The sequence below is a fragment of the Petaurus breviceps genome, unplaced genomic scaffold (assembly GCF_028583685.1).
Source record: "Petaurus breviceps papuanus isolate PSGF00001 unplaced genomic scaffold, PetGlider_PUasm1.0 129, whole genome shotgun sequence".
NCBI classification, from domain to species: domain Eukaryota; kingdom Metazoa; phylum Chordata; class Mammalia; order Diprotodontia; family Petauridae; genus Petaurus; species Petaurus breviceps.
Genome location: NW_027185665.1, coordinates 7,164,002 through 7,181,022, shown reverse-complemented (window position 1 = coordinate 7,181,022; position 17,021 = coordinate 7,164,002). Strand labels below are relative to the sequence as shown.

Sequence of the window (17,021 nt, the reverse complement as noted above, 5' to 3'; positions counted from 1 at the left end):
CTGTTGGTAGTGTATTTCAATAACATCTAGTTTTTTTATATTGTAATTCTGGGAATAAATTTAGTTTGGTTAAATGGCTTCTAAAGAAAATAAGTTGTATCATACTGATTATGCACATATGAAAATTAAACCTAGTTATTTGGTGAGTTTAACTAGAAAAAGGGAAGAATGCTTAGCAGCCTTCTCAGTGAAGGATAATCATTGTTGAAAACCAACAATGAGAATTTGGGATTATTATAATAATTATATGTATGTGTATATATACACATATATATGAATATTATAACATATATAGATGCATAGGTTGCTTTTGGGGGAGGAATGTTAAATGAATAAATAGGATGGATACATTTATTTACAGTCTTGTTGTCTAAAAGTACAAAGCTCTGCCTAGTCCTAAACATGCAACAGAATGTAGGGCAAATGTGAGGCCAAAAAAAAAAAAATTATACACAGTCTATATGTTTACATTAAGGAAGGAAAATTAAGAAAGATGGGAAATTTATCCTTAGAAGTACTCAGTTCGTGACATATTTTAAGTAAGACTGCTTTTGATCTGGTACTAGTGTAAATATATATGTGTATATATATATATATATATATATATATTACACACACACACATATATATATAAATGTACCATTTTTGGGTAAGCATTATGGAATCCATATTTTTTTCTGGGTACATTTATTATAAAGGGAATGAATTTTACTGTTGGCCTCTTTGTCTGGTTTAAGTTTATAATCATATAGTATAGCTTAAATGAGTCCATCATGGACTAACTCATTATTTCTTCCCTTAATTTTAAATATTCAGATTTTTAATTCATCTCTAGACTTTCAGAACTGTTCTTGCAATATTTTCTCTTCACTTAGAAAATGTGGTCTATATTACGTGATTATGGGGGAAATTTAATTATTTTAATTGTTTATTTGGAAGCATTTATTAATTCTCAGGGTTTAATGTTTTTTCCAAAAATAACAATTTTTATACATTTTAATCTATGCTTTTTATTAACATTACATCTCTCACATCATATAACAGTATTTGAAAATATCCAAAGCGTTGTGAACTTCAACATTGCTCACAGGAAACCTGAATTTTAGTTTTTAAAAAGCATAAGGCACAGATTTTGATATTGCTATATCTCTTATTGATTTTCTGGCAAACCATGGCTATCTAATTTTACCTGCCTTCCAATTGATTTCCAATAAGAGCCTAGTCTATTCATAAGGAATCAGGGTAAGTTGCAACTCAGTTTCAAAATGGCTGTAATTTAAAGTAGTGTGCTACTCTTAAATTCCTTTTCAATAAAATAGTAATCATACTTCAAAATGTAAAATCCAGAAGAGAACTGGTTTTATTGAAGTTATACCTATACCCAATGAGATTTGATACTTGTGAATGAATTGCTTTTATTGATTATATTTTTATATTAACAGTTAATCTAACATTTAAATGTACAAGTTATTGGGAAATAACATTTTAGTTTTTTAATCATTGTTACTTAGTATATGCAAAATTGTTAATATCTTCAGAGAATACCACTCAAATTTTATTTCCTAATTTTACTTTAAAGAAACAAGATAAATTCAACCACAAGAATAAGACTATTTATTTTAGTTTAATGAATAGTTGTAATAAAAAAAAAAACAAGGCCACAATTACTGACAGTTTAGGAGAGGTTAGATAAATGGATATACCTTGGTTTTGCAGTAAAATATTGCTATGTGAAAACTACATGATATTGTGAGCCCTTCTTTGAGGGGAAACATTTTTGCCCGAGTGTCTTTTTGTACAATTTAGAAGGAAATTCACTTGGAATACTGAAAAGGTTAATATGTTTTCATAACTGTAAATTTCATTTAGTAGAGGAGTTTCTCTGTTAGAAAATCAGGTGTAATAGTAATAATTTTGCAACTTCGAGCATAATAGTAAATATTAGTTTATAAATATTAAAGTTTCAAAATAAATTACTATATCCTCATAGCAATATTTATATAGCTGTCAAACATGTTTTGTAGAAGGATTAACAGGTCACTGCTTCTTTTCCTCCTCAGTGAATTGTAATCCTACCTTTAGTGGGATCCCTGTATAGAATACTCATATGTTTTAGAATGATTTTTTTAAATTTCTTCTCTTTTTTACAAAAGTTGTATTTTTCTAATGACTAGATTGTTATTGTTTTGTTGATAATATATAATTTGAGAATAATTTAAAAGTACAAAATGAGTAACTGTTAGAGATTTCACTCTAGATCCCTAAATAGTACTTAAAAAGCCGGACTCTTTTGAAGGAAAACAATTCATAAATCTTTAATTTTATATATGTGTGTATACATATATGTATATGTATATATGTATGTGTGCATACACATATGTATATACATACACACATATATTATGTACTATCTTCAAATTTGGGACTTGAAAAGTTGTTCTGTCTAGAAGAAAGTGAATATTGGGCTGTGGTTGCCAAACTTCTCAAAATAATAATTTACTTTTAACATTTGAAACTTTTGTGTAGAAATGTTGATTGAGAAAGTGAAAATCGGTATTTCTAATATATGGTTCAATAATAAATGGGAATCAGTGTGTGTTTGGTCCCAGTTTATGTTTATAGAGAATATTTTCATTAAAAATTTTAAAATATTCAGTCTCTTTTGATAGTTTTGTTATTTTGTAACTAATTAAATATGTATGAAATAGTTGTCATTGAAATCTATACTAAAGAGGTAAAAAGTAATTTTCTTTGTGATTATATATACAAATGTAGATGCGATTACAAACATGCAGAGGAGTAATATATTTTTATTTTAGTAGTCAAAATTATGGAACAAAGTTAGGTCTTTCAAAAATGACTTCTCCATAAATATTAGTGGGAAAAGGAAGGTTAGTTTTAGGGTCATGTAAGAATTAGCCTTCCTACAAACAATGCTAGACAATGTTAAATTTATCAAATATTTTGAATATACACTTATATTTATGAAATCATATTAATTTTTATAATTATGTTTTTAATATTTCACATACCAGAAGTCTATGCATTTTTGTTTGTTTTCTCTGTGTTATTCAATTGTGGTCCATAATTATCAGGAATTTAATTTGAAATTATATGAGATTCTAAATGGAAGAGTTTGCAATTTGGTAAAAAGAGATACTTTTATGGACAAATCCAAGGTTCTATGATAAATTTCATGTAGTGTTCATTATACCTACTGATATATGGTACTGAAGAAAAATAGCAATTAGAAATGCATAGTTTCTCAATAGAAAGGATTAAATTTAAAATAGCCCATCCTAAATATAGATGAATTCAAACACTACCCATCACTCAAAATTCACATCAGTCTTAAAGTCATAGTGGATACACTGCATTTTTACTAACATGCTAAGATAATATTGGTAGTAGATTTTTTCCTAGTATGTTTTAATAAGCAAAGCATTGTTTTATTAGAATGATATGAATATCTCTAAGTGTTAATGAGTACCTACTGGTCTATAGTGATACTTTAGTGAATGCCAAACAAGTTTAGATGTTAAGCTTTTTAGGAAGAGTGAGTGATGGCTAATGATTATTTAATGACAGATCTCTGGCCTGAAAGGCATTTAGCACTCAAAGTATACTGCAAAGCCTATTTCTCAAAGCTTCAGACAGGTTTATTTGGTCTCACCTTGAATAGAACAGGCCTGTATTGATTTCATTGGTGTGGATTTAAACACACTATCGGCTTAGAATAGCGCCAGCATACAGCAGAAAAGGATTGTCTTAACCCTTGTTGTTACTGTTAGCTATCCAATCTGATGATAATGAATTTTGATATTGTCATAAGTTATTTGAAATGTTTTTGCTTTCACATAAATTTGTATATTTTGATTTTTGATGGTTATGTTATATATATGTACGTATATATATGAATAAAAATAATTTGCAGGTTACTTAATGTGGGTTAACAGAATTAAATGTAAGAATTAGACTGTTACCTTGATCCTATATTTTCGTCTCTAAATTGAGGTGGGGTAGATTTTTTTATGTTTGCTAATTTTCTCTGTTATTGGTAAAACTAAGTTTCTTTTTTTCTATGTGTGGTTGTCTCTACTTTTGATCATAGTGATTTTATGAACCTGTTGAATAATATATAATCTTAATACCCTCTCATTGATTGGCATTTTTGTGATCAGTACTGTATCCACCCTGTTATAGTTTTAGTGTTTTATATATTTATGAAAAGTATATGGAAAAAATTATCTGATTTCATCTAGGCATTTTGAAAAAATAATTCATTATAGAATATATATATATATATTTGTCATCATTTTCATTTGATTTCCTAGACAAAACAAATGCACATTATTTGATATCATAACTAAAAGCATACTCTTTTGTATACTGTGGCACAGTTAGAGACTTTGCTGGCTTTAACTTCTTTTGAAATGATAACCTTAAAAGAAAAGGATGAAAAAGTTGGTAAATGCTAAATTGTAGTGATAATAGTTCTGACTTGTCTTTTTAAAGCTTAACAATTTAAAAAATGAGACATTGAGGTAGAGTGGTATAGTGCAAAGATTCTTAACAATTTTTATGTCATGGAGCCTTTGGCAGTCTTTGGCAAACCCTATGGAACCCTTCTTGGAGTAACTTTTATATTCCTAAAGTAGAATGCATAAGATTACAAAAGATACTAATTATACAGACATAATTATCAGGTTGTGTTTTTTGTTTTAATTCCTTTATCCCAAGCCAAGAGCCTCTGAATAGTGAAGAGAATTGTGAGCCAGGAGATTCAGGTTCTAGATCTGTCTTAGATACTGACTAGTTATCTGGTTTTAAATTCATAACGTCATATTTCTGAGCCCCAATTTCCTCATGTTTCACTGAGCTTAACTATGATGAACTGAAATGACTAAGCTAAATGATTATGGAATCACAGATTTGGAAAGGACCTCAGAAAACATTTAGGCCAAACTATACCTGAATGAGAAACTCTTACAGTATCACTGACAAGTGATCATATCCTCTCTAATCGACTCCAATAAGAGTGCTCTCAATTTCAATGTTTAAATAAATTTATAGAAATAATTAAGTATTTTGGAGTTTCTACAAGATTTTGTTTAGTTACATCAATCATGTCTGACTGTGTCCCTTTTGGGGGGCTGTTTTCTTGGCAGAGATACTGGAGTGGTTTGCCATTTCCTTTTCCAATTCATTTTACAGATGAGGAAATTGAGGCAGAGTTAAGTGAATTGCCCAGCATCACACAGCTAGTAAGTGTTTGAGGCTAGATTTGAACTCTTGAAAATGAGTCTTTTTAATCCCCAGCCAAGTACTCTATCTACTGCACTACCTTATATAACTACAAGATAGTTATACTTTCTCTGTAATTTCTTTTTTCCTTTTCATTTATTTTTGTGGTACTCTTTATTTTTATGGGGATTTTAATAGTGATTGCTCTCAGTAGATACTGGTGATGTGATGGGCAAATAGAGGCTAGAAATAGGGGGAAAGGGAGGCATTAGTTAACATTAATAAGATCCACACAATGAATGGGACACTATATTTCTATAGACTTCACGATGGCTTTAAAATACTTTACTGGTTAGATATTTACATCTGCAACCTTAACCTTGCACATATGTGGATTTTCTCAAGTTAAGGATGTCATTTATTTCCTTAACATGTATAATTATTTTTGAGAACTTCACTCCAATTTACTTGTATTTTTTTCCAAGATATTTCAGAAATTTTTAATGTATGTGTTAGAGTCTATTCTTGACAATTATGATTTTTGTATTTTCAGCAATGATGAAATTGTGACCTTTTTGGACTCAATAATTTTGCACTGAGGAATGTTTCCTTAGTATTTTTCTTTCAGTTCTTGTGAAGACATACATTTTATATTTCCCTAAGATTTCTTCTGCAAACTGTCTCATCCTTTTCATTAATAAACCAACATTCTATTCCATAAAATTGTTGGATAAAACATCAGATAAAACTATCTTAATATTAAGTATTATAAGAGTTATCCTGTAGTATTATGTGTGTTATGGAAATGTTGAAATGATCATGAGAGATAACCTTTGAGACTTCATCTACATAACTTGTAAATTGATCTTATGTCTTAAGAAAACAATTATGTGAAAAAGTCATCCAAACTAGTTATTTGACTTGTACCCAACCCCAAATATTAGGTATTTATTAACACTGAATCCAACTTTTTATCACTTATCATTGGTATTTGTAAAACTGAGTATGTTGCTATGTACACTAAATCTTGATTCTCCTCCTGTCTCCTCCCTCAAAGTTCAAGAGAAGCACACTTTCTATAAAGTGCTTTGAAACTTCAGAAACTCTCCATGAGTTCATTTATCTCATGACTTTAAAGCAATTTTCTATAAGCCACTCAGAAAATATTATTAAAATCTATAATCTATAAGTAATCTTTAAATTTTAGTAAAGATAAAATTTTACCAAGTTAATCATAGAATATATTCCATCAAAAATTAAAATTGTCAGGAAAAAAATTGTATGTTTCTACCCAGATCCTGTCTCATTACTTTGACTGAAATTTTTCATATGTGAGTATTGTTTTTCTGCAGTCTGAGAATGATTGACCATGGAAATACACTTAACATATTGACAGCATTTTATTGTTGAGAGCACTTTTTATCCTTAAATTATTTTACTTTACAATCAACAACAAAAAAGAACTCTCCAAGGTCTATAAGCATTCGTTAATATCTTTGGTCATACTTAGCTTTGATCCTTCTGCTCTTCCCACTCTTGCCCCCTCCACTACTTTAGAAAACCTGCTCAGACTTTTAAAGAAGTCTGTGTAAGCAGTTAGCAACTACTTAGTTCTCCTGGGTTGTACTTTCTATAATACTCCCATCCCTTCCTTTATAATGTATAAAGACTCCCTAAAAAGGACCAGACTTTATCTAGGCTAATCATGACCTGGATTTAAGCCCGTTTATGTGACATCAGAAATTCAATAAACATTTTGTTCTTAAACTATTTATTTTAACTTTACGATCCTCCAAAGCTTTTGTCAGAGCTGCTAGAATAATTGATACCTTCATTTCGTATCCCGTCTATCTATCTTCTTGCACAGGTGGCAATTAACAATGAAATATTCAACAGGTGAGTAGTTGGATGGACAGGAAAGAAACTGTGGGTTTGGATAATCCACACATTGGCTAATTATATTTTGAATAATCAAGTATTTACTAGGTGATCACACTGCTATAAAACCAGCCATTAGTTCTTAGAGAGTGTCATTTCCCCAATCCATTCTTTTTTCTTGAACTGATTAGTTTTCATTTAGCAATTTGTGATTGACCATAAAAAATGTCTTCATTTTTCCAGTCCTTTTTTGTGAGGGGAGCAGGAAGAAGGAATCTGGGAAAATAGGGACAGAGAAACTTACTGAGTCCTTTTCAGTTGTAAACAATATTTTGCTAACAAATTTTCAGCTAGAGAAAAGGAAAGCTGAAAACCCTCTAGATTTTTAAAAATCATTCTTAGCAAAGCTTGAAATTTTGCTTAAAAAGTGGTTTTGTAGGCTTTTGTTAGTTAAGGTTATGTCCAAATTACATTTCTTGGTGGAAATAAACTTATTTTATAAATGAGCAGATGTACTTAATAACTCTTCTGAGCTCCACTGAAGCAGTGTTCCCTCTCATTCTGACCTTGTTATAGCCCTGAGTTCACAGAGATAATGACCTAGGTGGAAATCCTTCTTAGATAATCCCAGTACATGCTAAATCATTTTATAAACACAAATCATCACATGTAAACCAACTTACTTAGTTCTCTTCTATTAATACACTGATGTGGAATCCTCAGAGGTTTCTATGCTAACAATCAGATATTATGTTTAATGGTTAAAAAATACACAAAGCTTGTGTATGCCCAGAATTTGCAAATATGTATCATTATAGCTGTGAGGATTATCCCTTTGTGAAAGGGTGTTTACCAATTCAGCAATGGTGAGAGAAGATTTTCACTGATTTCTGATGTTTTCACCTTTGCAATATTTTTTCAAAGATCATTAAAATATTTTTATTATTAAAACATTTTTCCAGTTTACTTAAGGGAGAGTTAATGATGTTCATATTAGTGTTATAATTTTTATAGTTTTAAAAACTGGAACTATCCATCCAATATAACAGTTGGAATTAAATCTTCATTTTGAAAAAAGCCATGTTGCATAAGAGATTTGTGACATTTGTAGTAAAACTTTTATGTTTCCAATAAAAAATTTATTTTAACAGTAACAGACATTTTTATATTAAATTTTGAATAAAATTTACTTTTACTGAATGTTCAAGAATCTAATCACAGGGGAAATTTTTGAAAAATTCATAGAATAGCATAGGTTATGTATGAAGAAAAAAGGAATCCTAACATGGATTACCTGAAAAAACATAAATGAATCAAAACTTAAAATTTATAACTATTAATTATCAAATATCTTAATGGTGCTGATCAGTTTTTGAAGGAAAAATTATTCCATATTTCAAACATATTTCATTTTTTTAACATCCTTTGAATTGAATTTAGTATTTTTTCCTCACATATACTTGGAACTACGATATGTATTATTTTAAAAGAGTCCAACTGAGAAACCAGCAGCAGCTTACTAAATAGAAATAAGATGTATGCAGAACTGCTGTATTCCAGTAGGGGGCTGCCATGCATGCATTCAAATGAATGGAACCCCTTAAAGGGATGTTGGGAAAAAAAAAAAGAGGTAAAGCTTGATAAACTTAGGGATTAAGTTCAATTTGTTCAGTCAGTTTGTAGGAAGAAACCAGTACTATGTATGATAGATGTCTCTTAAAGTAGCTATGTATATATTTTTCATATAATGGGAGAAACTCCAGATTGTCTTTTTCTTAAAAGAAGAAGACAACATATGAGAGGAGGCTGAGGGAATTCTGAAAATGTGCTTTTTAGGTAGTATTATGAATGTTTGTAAAATGAATACATAAATACTTATATATGCACTTCCATAGACTTTTTTTCCTATTAAAAAATTCCTATTTCTCCTAAAAATATATAGAGGAAATCCCAGGAAATCAGAATTTTTTGTAATTTCTCCAGCATAAATTGTAGCTCACATTAGATAAGCATAGAAATAGTGATTTTCAAGTGTGCAAGCTAACTTAGCCTTCATAAAGATGTTCTTTAAACCAAATAACTGCTACACTTTTCTACATTCCAGTGCAAAGCAGTGTACCTCCACATGGTAAACACTTAATAAATATTGGTTGAGTTAAATTGCCAAAATTTACATGCAGCTCCCCAATGTCACTGCTTAATAAAGTGGAATGGCATAGAATATTCGTGGTAAAATACTTTGGAAAAGAAGATAAATTTATTATGCATTCTTATATGCATTAGAACTAACTATGATTTTGTTATCAGAATAGTATCTGGCTTGAGTTCTCTCTCAACCTAGGATGACCCAGTCAGATTTTTCTCTGGTTCCTATTTTTAACCAACACATTTTCGAGGGATTTGGGGTTTTAGTTAGTAACTGAAATAAGATGAGGCTAGCTAAGAGACAGGGAGGTTTAACTAGCATTGTGTAGTACTTTACTGCCAAAATATTCACCATTTTGAGGTTTTCGTTAACTTGCCTTTATAATTTAAATGGCAACCTTTTAATTTCTGCAATGGGTTTGAAAAATAAGAGAGTGATGAAAATTTTCTTTATTTTTCTCCTTTAACATATTTATTTCATTTATTAATGGTAATTATATGAAAAAAATTAGAATCTTGGTATTTTTTGTTTACAACTTTTAAAAGAAAAAAATGTGACTACATTTGATTTGGAGAGGATATTTTGAAATTTGCAAATTAAATATTTTAGTATTTTCTGTATCTTGATATGAAATATTTCAATTCAATTGGTTTAATATAATTACTTACATTGTATTTTATAAATAAATTATTAATAATCCATTAGATGTTGGGGTATACTTTGTTATGTGGTAGTATAGCACAGTTGCAACTCATTTGAAGTTTAATTAGAGGAGCTATCAATTTTGAAAATATTATTTGTACAGATCAGTTTCATTCTCTTTATATCTCCTTTGCCCAGGAATTTAGTAAAAGCTCTTTTTTGTTATCTTAGACAAGTTTCTTTCTCAGTCTTTATTTTTCTAAAATTGCATCTAATATTGTTCTTTTATTCTCTTTAAGATTTTCTCTTTTTTATACTTTCTATAGACCCCTCAACCCCACCTCCCACCCCCCATTGTGTTTGATAGGGCCTTCGAAGTTTAGAACCGAAGAATAGAGAGGAGAAGAAATTAGGAAGAATATAATACTGATCAGATACAGAATCTGTAACAGGGAGAATTCTTTTGTACTATTATTGACTAACAACATTGGAAGAGCTTTGGGCCACATTTGTTGCCAAGACTATTCTTACTGCATGCACAGCATGCAGAATAGTAATTTTAAAATTATTTCTCTGACATAATTTTTATTTATATTCTCTTTATGCTTGCCATCCTTAACGAAACTTAATTTTTCTAATTCTACCCAATAGACCTAATAAATTAAACTTCCTTTTACTATTTTATTATTAAGAATCCCTAATAATATTCCTTCCATTTTATAAATTAAAATTCTGTCCATCTCTATATATTTAATCATATTTTCTAGAGTGATTACAAATATTATTTTTTGTTGTTATTATTTTTGTAAAATGCAATTGTCATTTCTGCAAAATGGTCCCTGATTTTTTGACTTATTTTTCATCTACTCACATAAATTATAACAAATTTCAGTAATTATTAATATGTTTTAATATTTGTTTCTTTATGTGCATTATATTCTATTTTGTATTTTCCCACTGGCATTTCTTACTAGTTAACCCAGTTATGATTTCTTAATTAATGACATTCTTAAACTTGTTATTTAACTTGTAAATGAAATGAAAATTAAAAGACCCTGTATTCTCTTGATTCAGCAAGATGTTTTAGTATCTTCTAAATATCATGTAATTTTACTTTAAGTCAACTGAGAAATTGTTAACATTGTCATTATGACTCTTTCATGTGTTAGAAATGTTTGACTTAAAAATTATATGCTAAAATATCAGAATTTTTTTTCTCCTTCAAGCTATTTTAATTACATACTTATTCTTTTGGAGAAAGTCATAATTAAAAGTAAGTTTAAGCCAAAGCAGTTGTTAAATATTCTTATAATCTTTGACCAGCATTTAAGAAATTAAAACATAAAGGAGATGTGAAAAATATCTGTATAAATCCAAACATATAAAGAAAGCAAAATAAAAATAGCTGAGTTTTGGGAACTAGAAATAATGCCTGTTCATACAGGTTATTCCAGTGGTAGTAAATTGGCTTGGTGTCTACTTCTCCAGGATTTTAATACCTAATACAATAACAGAGTACCATCAATAAATGCCTAATAGCAAGTATAAAGTATCTGCTGGTAGTCCATCTCTCATAAAACTGCCTTTAGCCTTAATTCAAATCCATTGATTCCTGTTCTAGTTAAACCTGAAGAACTTAATATGTCTTTTAATCCTTTTATTTTAAGCTAGGATAAAATTAATTTTGCCTTGGAACGGTGCAAAGCCAATTAACATGATCTTTAGAGTTATTTAGTAAAGTGCTCCAAACTGTTAAATTTATCTTGACCTCATGGTTGCACTCTCTGACTGCTTTTTAAATGAAGTAATCAATATCTCACAGCTCCTTAAATAGCTTAAACTTCTCAAATATTTTACCTATGTTCTATTTAAGCAGTAAGCAAAGTGTTTATTCCTGTTACTGTGGCTGTCAAGACAATTATACTAAATTACAGCTAGTATACTTTTGGGGAAAGGAAAATATGTATAGCAGTTAATTTGATAGAGCATCAAAGCTTCACATTTTGTTCCCTCTATCTCAAGAATGAAGAAATCTGACTTTTCATTTGTATGTAATCCAGAAATTTCTTCTGTTTGCAACTTAAAACATATACATTTACTTTTTTGAGAAGTGCAGTGTAGCTTCTGTTTTCCACATAGGGCTATTGGAGGATATTAATTTTCTTACTGTGATAGGGTGATCAACCGTCCTGTCAAGAAAATGAATCTCTGTGTCACCCTTTAGCATGATTAAATGGAGGCTTGTTGCTCTGAGAAAATACCAGATTTTCATGAGACAAATGAAACTGTAGTGAAGACTACTTTTATAGATGTTATTTCATTTTTAAAATTTCACAATCTCCCATTTAGCTGTCAGTTTACTTATGGGAAGTCATTGCAATTAATTGTATTATTTCCATTATTTTCATTGAGAGGAACCCAAGAAACAGAGAAGCTGGACCATTGTTAGAATAAGGTCTGACATGTTTGCTGCATATATAGAGTTGCTGATCAAACAGTCAACACCTTTTTTTTTTCTGTCCTTTTTTGGCCATGAAATTCCTTTCCTTGAATAAGGAGTCCTTACATTGTCAGACCTGCGTACTGATAAAAAATTACATATCACATAGCTGGAACATAAAGAAGTTAATATTATGATCATTAGGGCAATCTCCCATATAAGTGTAATAGATAATTTATGTGTATGTACATATACATACATATATATGTGTCTTTGCTATCATAATTATGAAATCACTTCAAAAATTTTGAAGGAATTTAAATTTCATATTCTCACTGCTTAGAAGGTACCAATCATTCTTCCTGTTAAGCTAGGGGTAAAATGTCTAAACTGATTGTATTTTAAAGGATGTTATTAAAACCACTTAAAATTCCTAATTTCTGGATGTGTAGAGAGTTAATACATGATTTTATACTGAAACAAAAGGAAACCGAATAAGGGGAAAAAAGTTCACCAAGTGTCCTTGTTGTTTAATTTCCTACTGGAAGGGTGTGTGTGTGTATGTGTGTGTGTGTGTGTGTATGTGTGTGTGTTTAAACAGTGACCATTGCAGAGGCTGAACTGCTGGGGTCAATGCCTTGCCTATTGATCAGTATCCCTGCAGTCCCTTGCTCCAGCATCTGCTTCATTGGCTTCTTTCAGTGCCTGCTTCAGTACATTAGAATAGAAATCCATAACTAGAGCTGTGCTCATCCAAGCAGGGGAAGAAACTAAATTAAATGGTATAAAACAATCTTGGATCAGGAGTTTGTGCCAATTCATCTTGATCTAAGATGTCACACCGGGCTCTCTGTCTGAGCACCTGGGCTAGAGGCAGCCATAGTGAAAATAGATGGAGCTGCGATCATTCATTTGTCAGCTAAGGAGCATGGCCATGGTTAGCAATTCCCTTCTGCAGAGGTCAGCTGACAGAACAATCAGTGCAACTGCCGACTAGAGCTTTCCTTTGAACTATTGTTATGGAGCATGCTTCTTGCTGGGACTGGGGGAGGGAGCCAGGATACTATGGAAAGAGTAAAATATTCTCACTATGTATGTAGATGTAGATAAAGAGAGCTCTTACTCCCTGTGTGCATTCATGTATAGATAGAGAACTATTATTAAGTATATGCACTGTGATATAGATGATCAGACTGGTAAATATCACTTCGTCTGATGTTAAGGTCCATTTTCATCCTTCTTCCCAGGGAGGCAGTGATTATTGATTTTTTTTTTCCTTAGCATGGTTAAGCTTTTAGTTTTTTTTTTCTTTAGTTGCCATATGACCATCACAGCTACCATAGTTAGTACTATATGGATTGGGAATGTGAATCCCTCCCCTTACGCACATGCTAATACTTTTTTAGTAGTATTTTCTTTTTAGTAATTACAAAAGAATAGAAAATTCTTCAATAAAAGTAAATATACATGTTACATTATTAACAAATAAATGTTATTTTATAATGTAATTTTAAGAACTTCTTTTAAAGCATTTTCCTTTTGGCTTTTCACCAGAAATTATATTTAATGCAGTAATGTTTATCTTGATCTTAGAATTTATAAATTGAAAAAATATTTTAGCACTGTAGCAACATAAGCAAAATAGCCTGCTTATTATTATGATGTGTATAGACATTACTATATAAGTTATGTATTATCATATAAACTTATACATGTTTTAGTAAGTATTAAAATGCTTAATATTTGTTTAAAATTCTTTTTGAAGGAATTTAAATATTTTTCAAAGCAATTTTATTCCCTTATCTGTATGTACTGCGATGGAGCTAATACTATATTTCTTCTCTGTCTGTACTGTAGTGGAGTCAATAATAACTAAAGCTGATAGAATTTCCTAATTTTTTTTCAAATTTATATGAAACCTTTTGAAATTAACATTTAGACTTTTAAAATTACATTTCCAATGCACAACAAATGTCATTGAATCAAGTAAAAAAATGACTAGTTTCTTGTTAAGCCACCTAGTTTTCTACAGTACAGAACTTTCCCTTCCTTTAGTCATAGAGGTTTAAAGGAGGCTTCTCTCATTTATTTCTTGCCTTTCATTGTGACTTTTGAATTCATTATCCTCACTGAAACTCAGACATATGAAATAGAACTAAGGGATTAGATTCTAAGTTCAAGTCATCTAAGGTTGACATCTACTGTTTCCATTGGAATTTAGTTTGTATAGCTGATTAAGCAAATCAGCCAAGTTAGCAAATAATAAGTTTTGATCAAAAGCAGCTCTCTAACTTCTGGTACTCTTGTCAACAAATCCTAGTCAGAGTATAAAAATGACTATACTCTTAAAGTTCTTTTAGTGAGCATAAGATTTGGATTGCTTTTGTGTATTAAGGAAGCAACAGTGCCTTGGGATGGGGGGTCAGCTTGGCAGAAAGGGAAATCTCAATTCAATAATAAATCAGTTCTGACTTATGTGTGCTGTGTGACCATGGACAAGACACAACCTCTCTATGTCCTAGGCAGTTCTCTCAAATCATGTTATAAGAAAATGGCCAAACTGCACGTAGGAGGGGGTGTTTCCTTGTGGTATCCCCATACCAGTGATATTCAGGTCTAGGAACTCCCCTTCCCAAAGCCCCCCCCCCCCCCAAAGAAAAGCTTTTAATGCACTATATCTAGTCAAACCAGGATCATGCTTTACATCCATTCTCCTAGTATGTCCTGCTGTTCTATTTCCCTCTGCCCCTGCCCACACCTCCTTTTCTACTGCTTACTTTGGAAAGGACATGGCAGTGTAGTGCACAGGGCCTGTCTCATTTTTGTAGTTTTATTCCTAGCATATCCCTTGTATTAATGACCGGCACTTCAGAGATGTTTAATACACGCTTTGTGTTGTTGTTCATTCATCTTTTTTTCTTAGATCATTTGCTTGTATGAGTCCCTTAAGCCAACTTCCTATATCATAGTCACACCCAAAACTACACTAATTGCCTCTGCTTTCTCACTTCTCAGCCTCTTACAGTGTGGTTCCAGTCCCCAGGGATTAACTGAAACTGCTTTCACTATGGCAAATGATGACCTCTGTATTAAATCCAAAGGCCTTTGGAAAGTTATCGTCCTTCTTGACTTCTCTTTAGTATTTGACACTACACACCACTTCATTCCCTTAATATTCTCTTCTCTTTAAATTTTTCTCATGTTTTTCTCTCTAGATTTTCATTCTAACTTGCTGACCAGTTCTTGGTATTCTTTGCAAGATTACCATTTGTGTTTTACCATTCTATGTTGTATGTGCATACATCCAAAGACTCTGTTTTTGACTCACTTCTTTTGCTTCATTCTGTGTTGTAGTGATCTCATTAGCTTCCATGGTTCAGCAGTCATCTCTGTAAGACAGTATGTGAGACATCATGGAAAGAGCAATTGGACTAAAGTCCAAGATTTTGGGTTAAATCTCTTCCTTTGACACTTCTTACCTGATCTTACATAATCTCTCATTTTGATACCCCATTGGCATGTCAATACATACATCTAAAACAGAACTTATTCCCTCTAAATCCATCCATTATCTTAACTTCCTTATTTCTGTGGAGGGCACTTCCATTCTTCTCAGTCACTCCAGTTTACAATTAAGTTGATCAGAGAATCATCTGTATAGAGATAGTAGTTGAATCCATGGGACCTGAGAAGTTAACCAAGTGAAATAGTGTATACAGAGAGAAAAGAAGAGGTGGATATGATGTATATGATGTATATGAAGATCCAGCAAGGGAGATAAGAAAAAAGGGGTCTGATGGGTAGGAGGAGAAGCAGGGAAGAACAATATCTTGAAAACCCAGAGAAGAGAATATCAGAGCGAAGAGTGTGGTCAACAGTGTCAGAGGCATGCAGTCAAAACCGATGAGGGCTGGTGGTCTCTGTTATATATATGCCAATTACAATATTGCTTTGTTTTCTGCCTCCTTTTACCTTCATAGACATGTTTTCTATCATGCTCTCCCCTCTAATTCCTTAATTTTCTTACATAAACCAATCATCTTAATTAATATTATTTTACATTAGCTCTGAATATTTATGAAATGTCTACTTCCATTATTTCATTTGTCATTGTCAGAGGACATAGAGACTGTACTGACTTTGGAGCAAGGAAGTAGCATCCTTTTCCCAGCCTCTGGGCATATCAATGGATTAGACTCTGAGAACAGGAAGGGACCTCAGCAGCCATCAATCCAATCCATATTTGGGGAAAAAAATCTCCTTGGAACATATCCATATAACATTTCTCTAGGTTTTTTCTCTACTCACATAACATTTTTCCAAGTTTCAGCTTCTTCATCAGTAAAATGCAAAGACCACAGTCAATAATCTTTAAAGCCCCTTTGTGTTCAAAAATTCAGATCCTATTATATATAGTTTACCAGGAACTTTAGTGCAGTTGCAATAGTTTGAAACTGCACTAAGACTTTTAGAACACTTCGTATAGCCTAATTAGTGCCTTTTCTTTGAGGCATACTCTTATACGCAAGTAAAAACGTGTTCACCTATCATATATTAAACTTTTGAGAAACTAATTTTGAAAATACAAATTTAAAGTTTCGAATAAAATTTATTATTTTAAATGTTTTGAATTGGAGAAGTCTTTGGATTTTGCTCAGTGTGTGTGTGTGT

The 17,021-nt window shown here is 31.2% G+C and overlaps 1 protein-coding gene across 4 annotated transcripts in view; it reads left to right on the top strand.

Annotated features, from left to right (window-relative positions):
• Positions 1-17,021, top strand: part of LOC138173247 (WD repeat-containing protein 7) — a 494,247-nt gene that overhangs the window by 248,298 nt on the left and 228,928 nt on the right. The window lies entirely within an intron of this gene.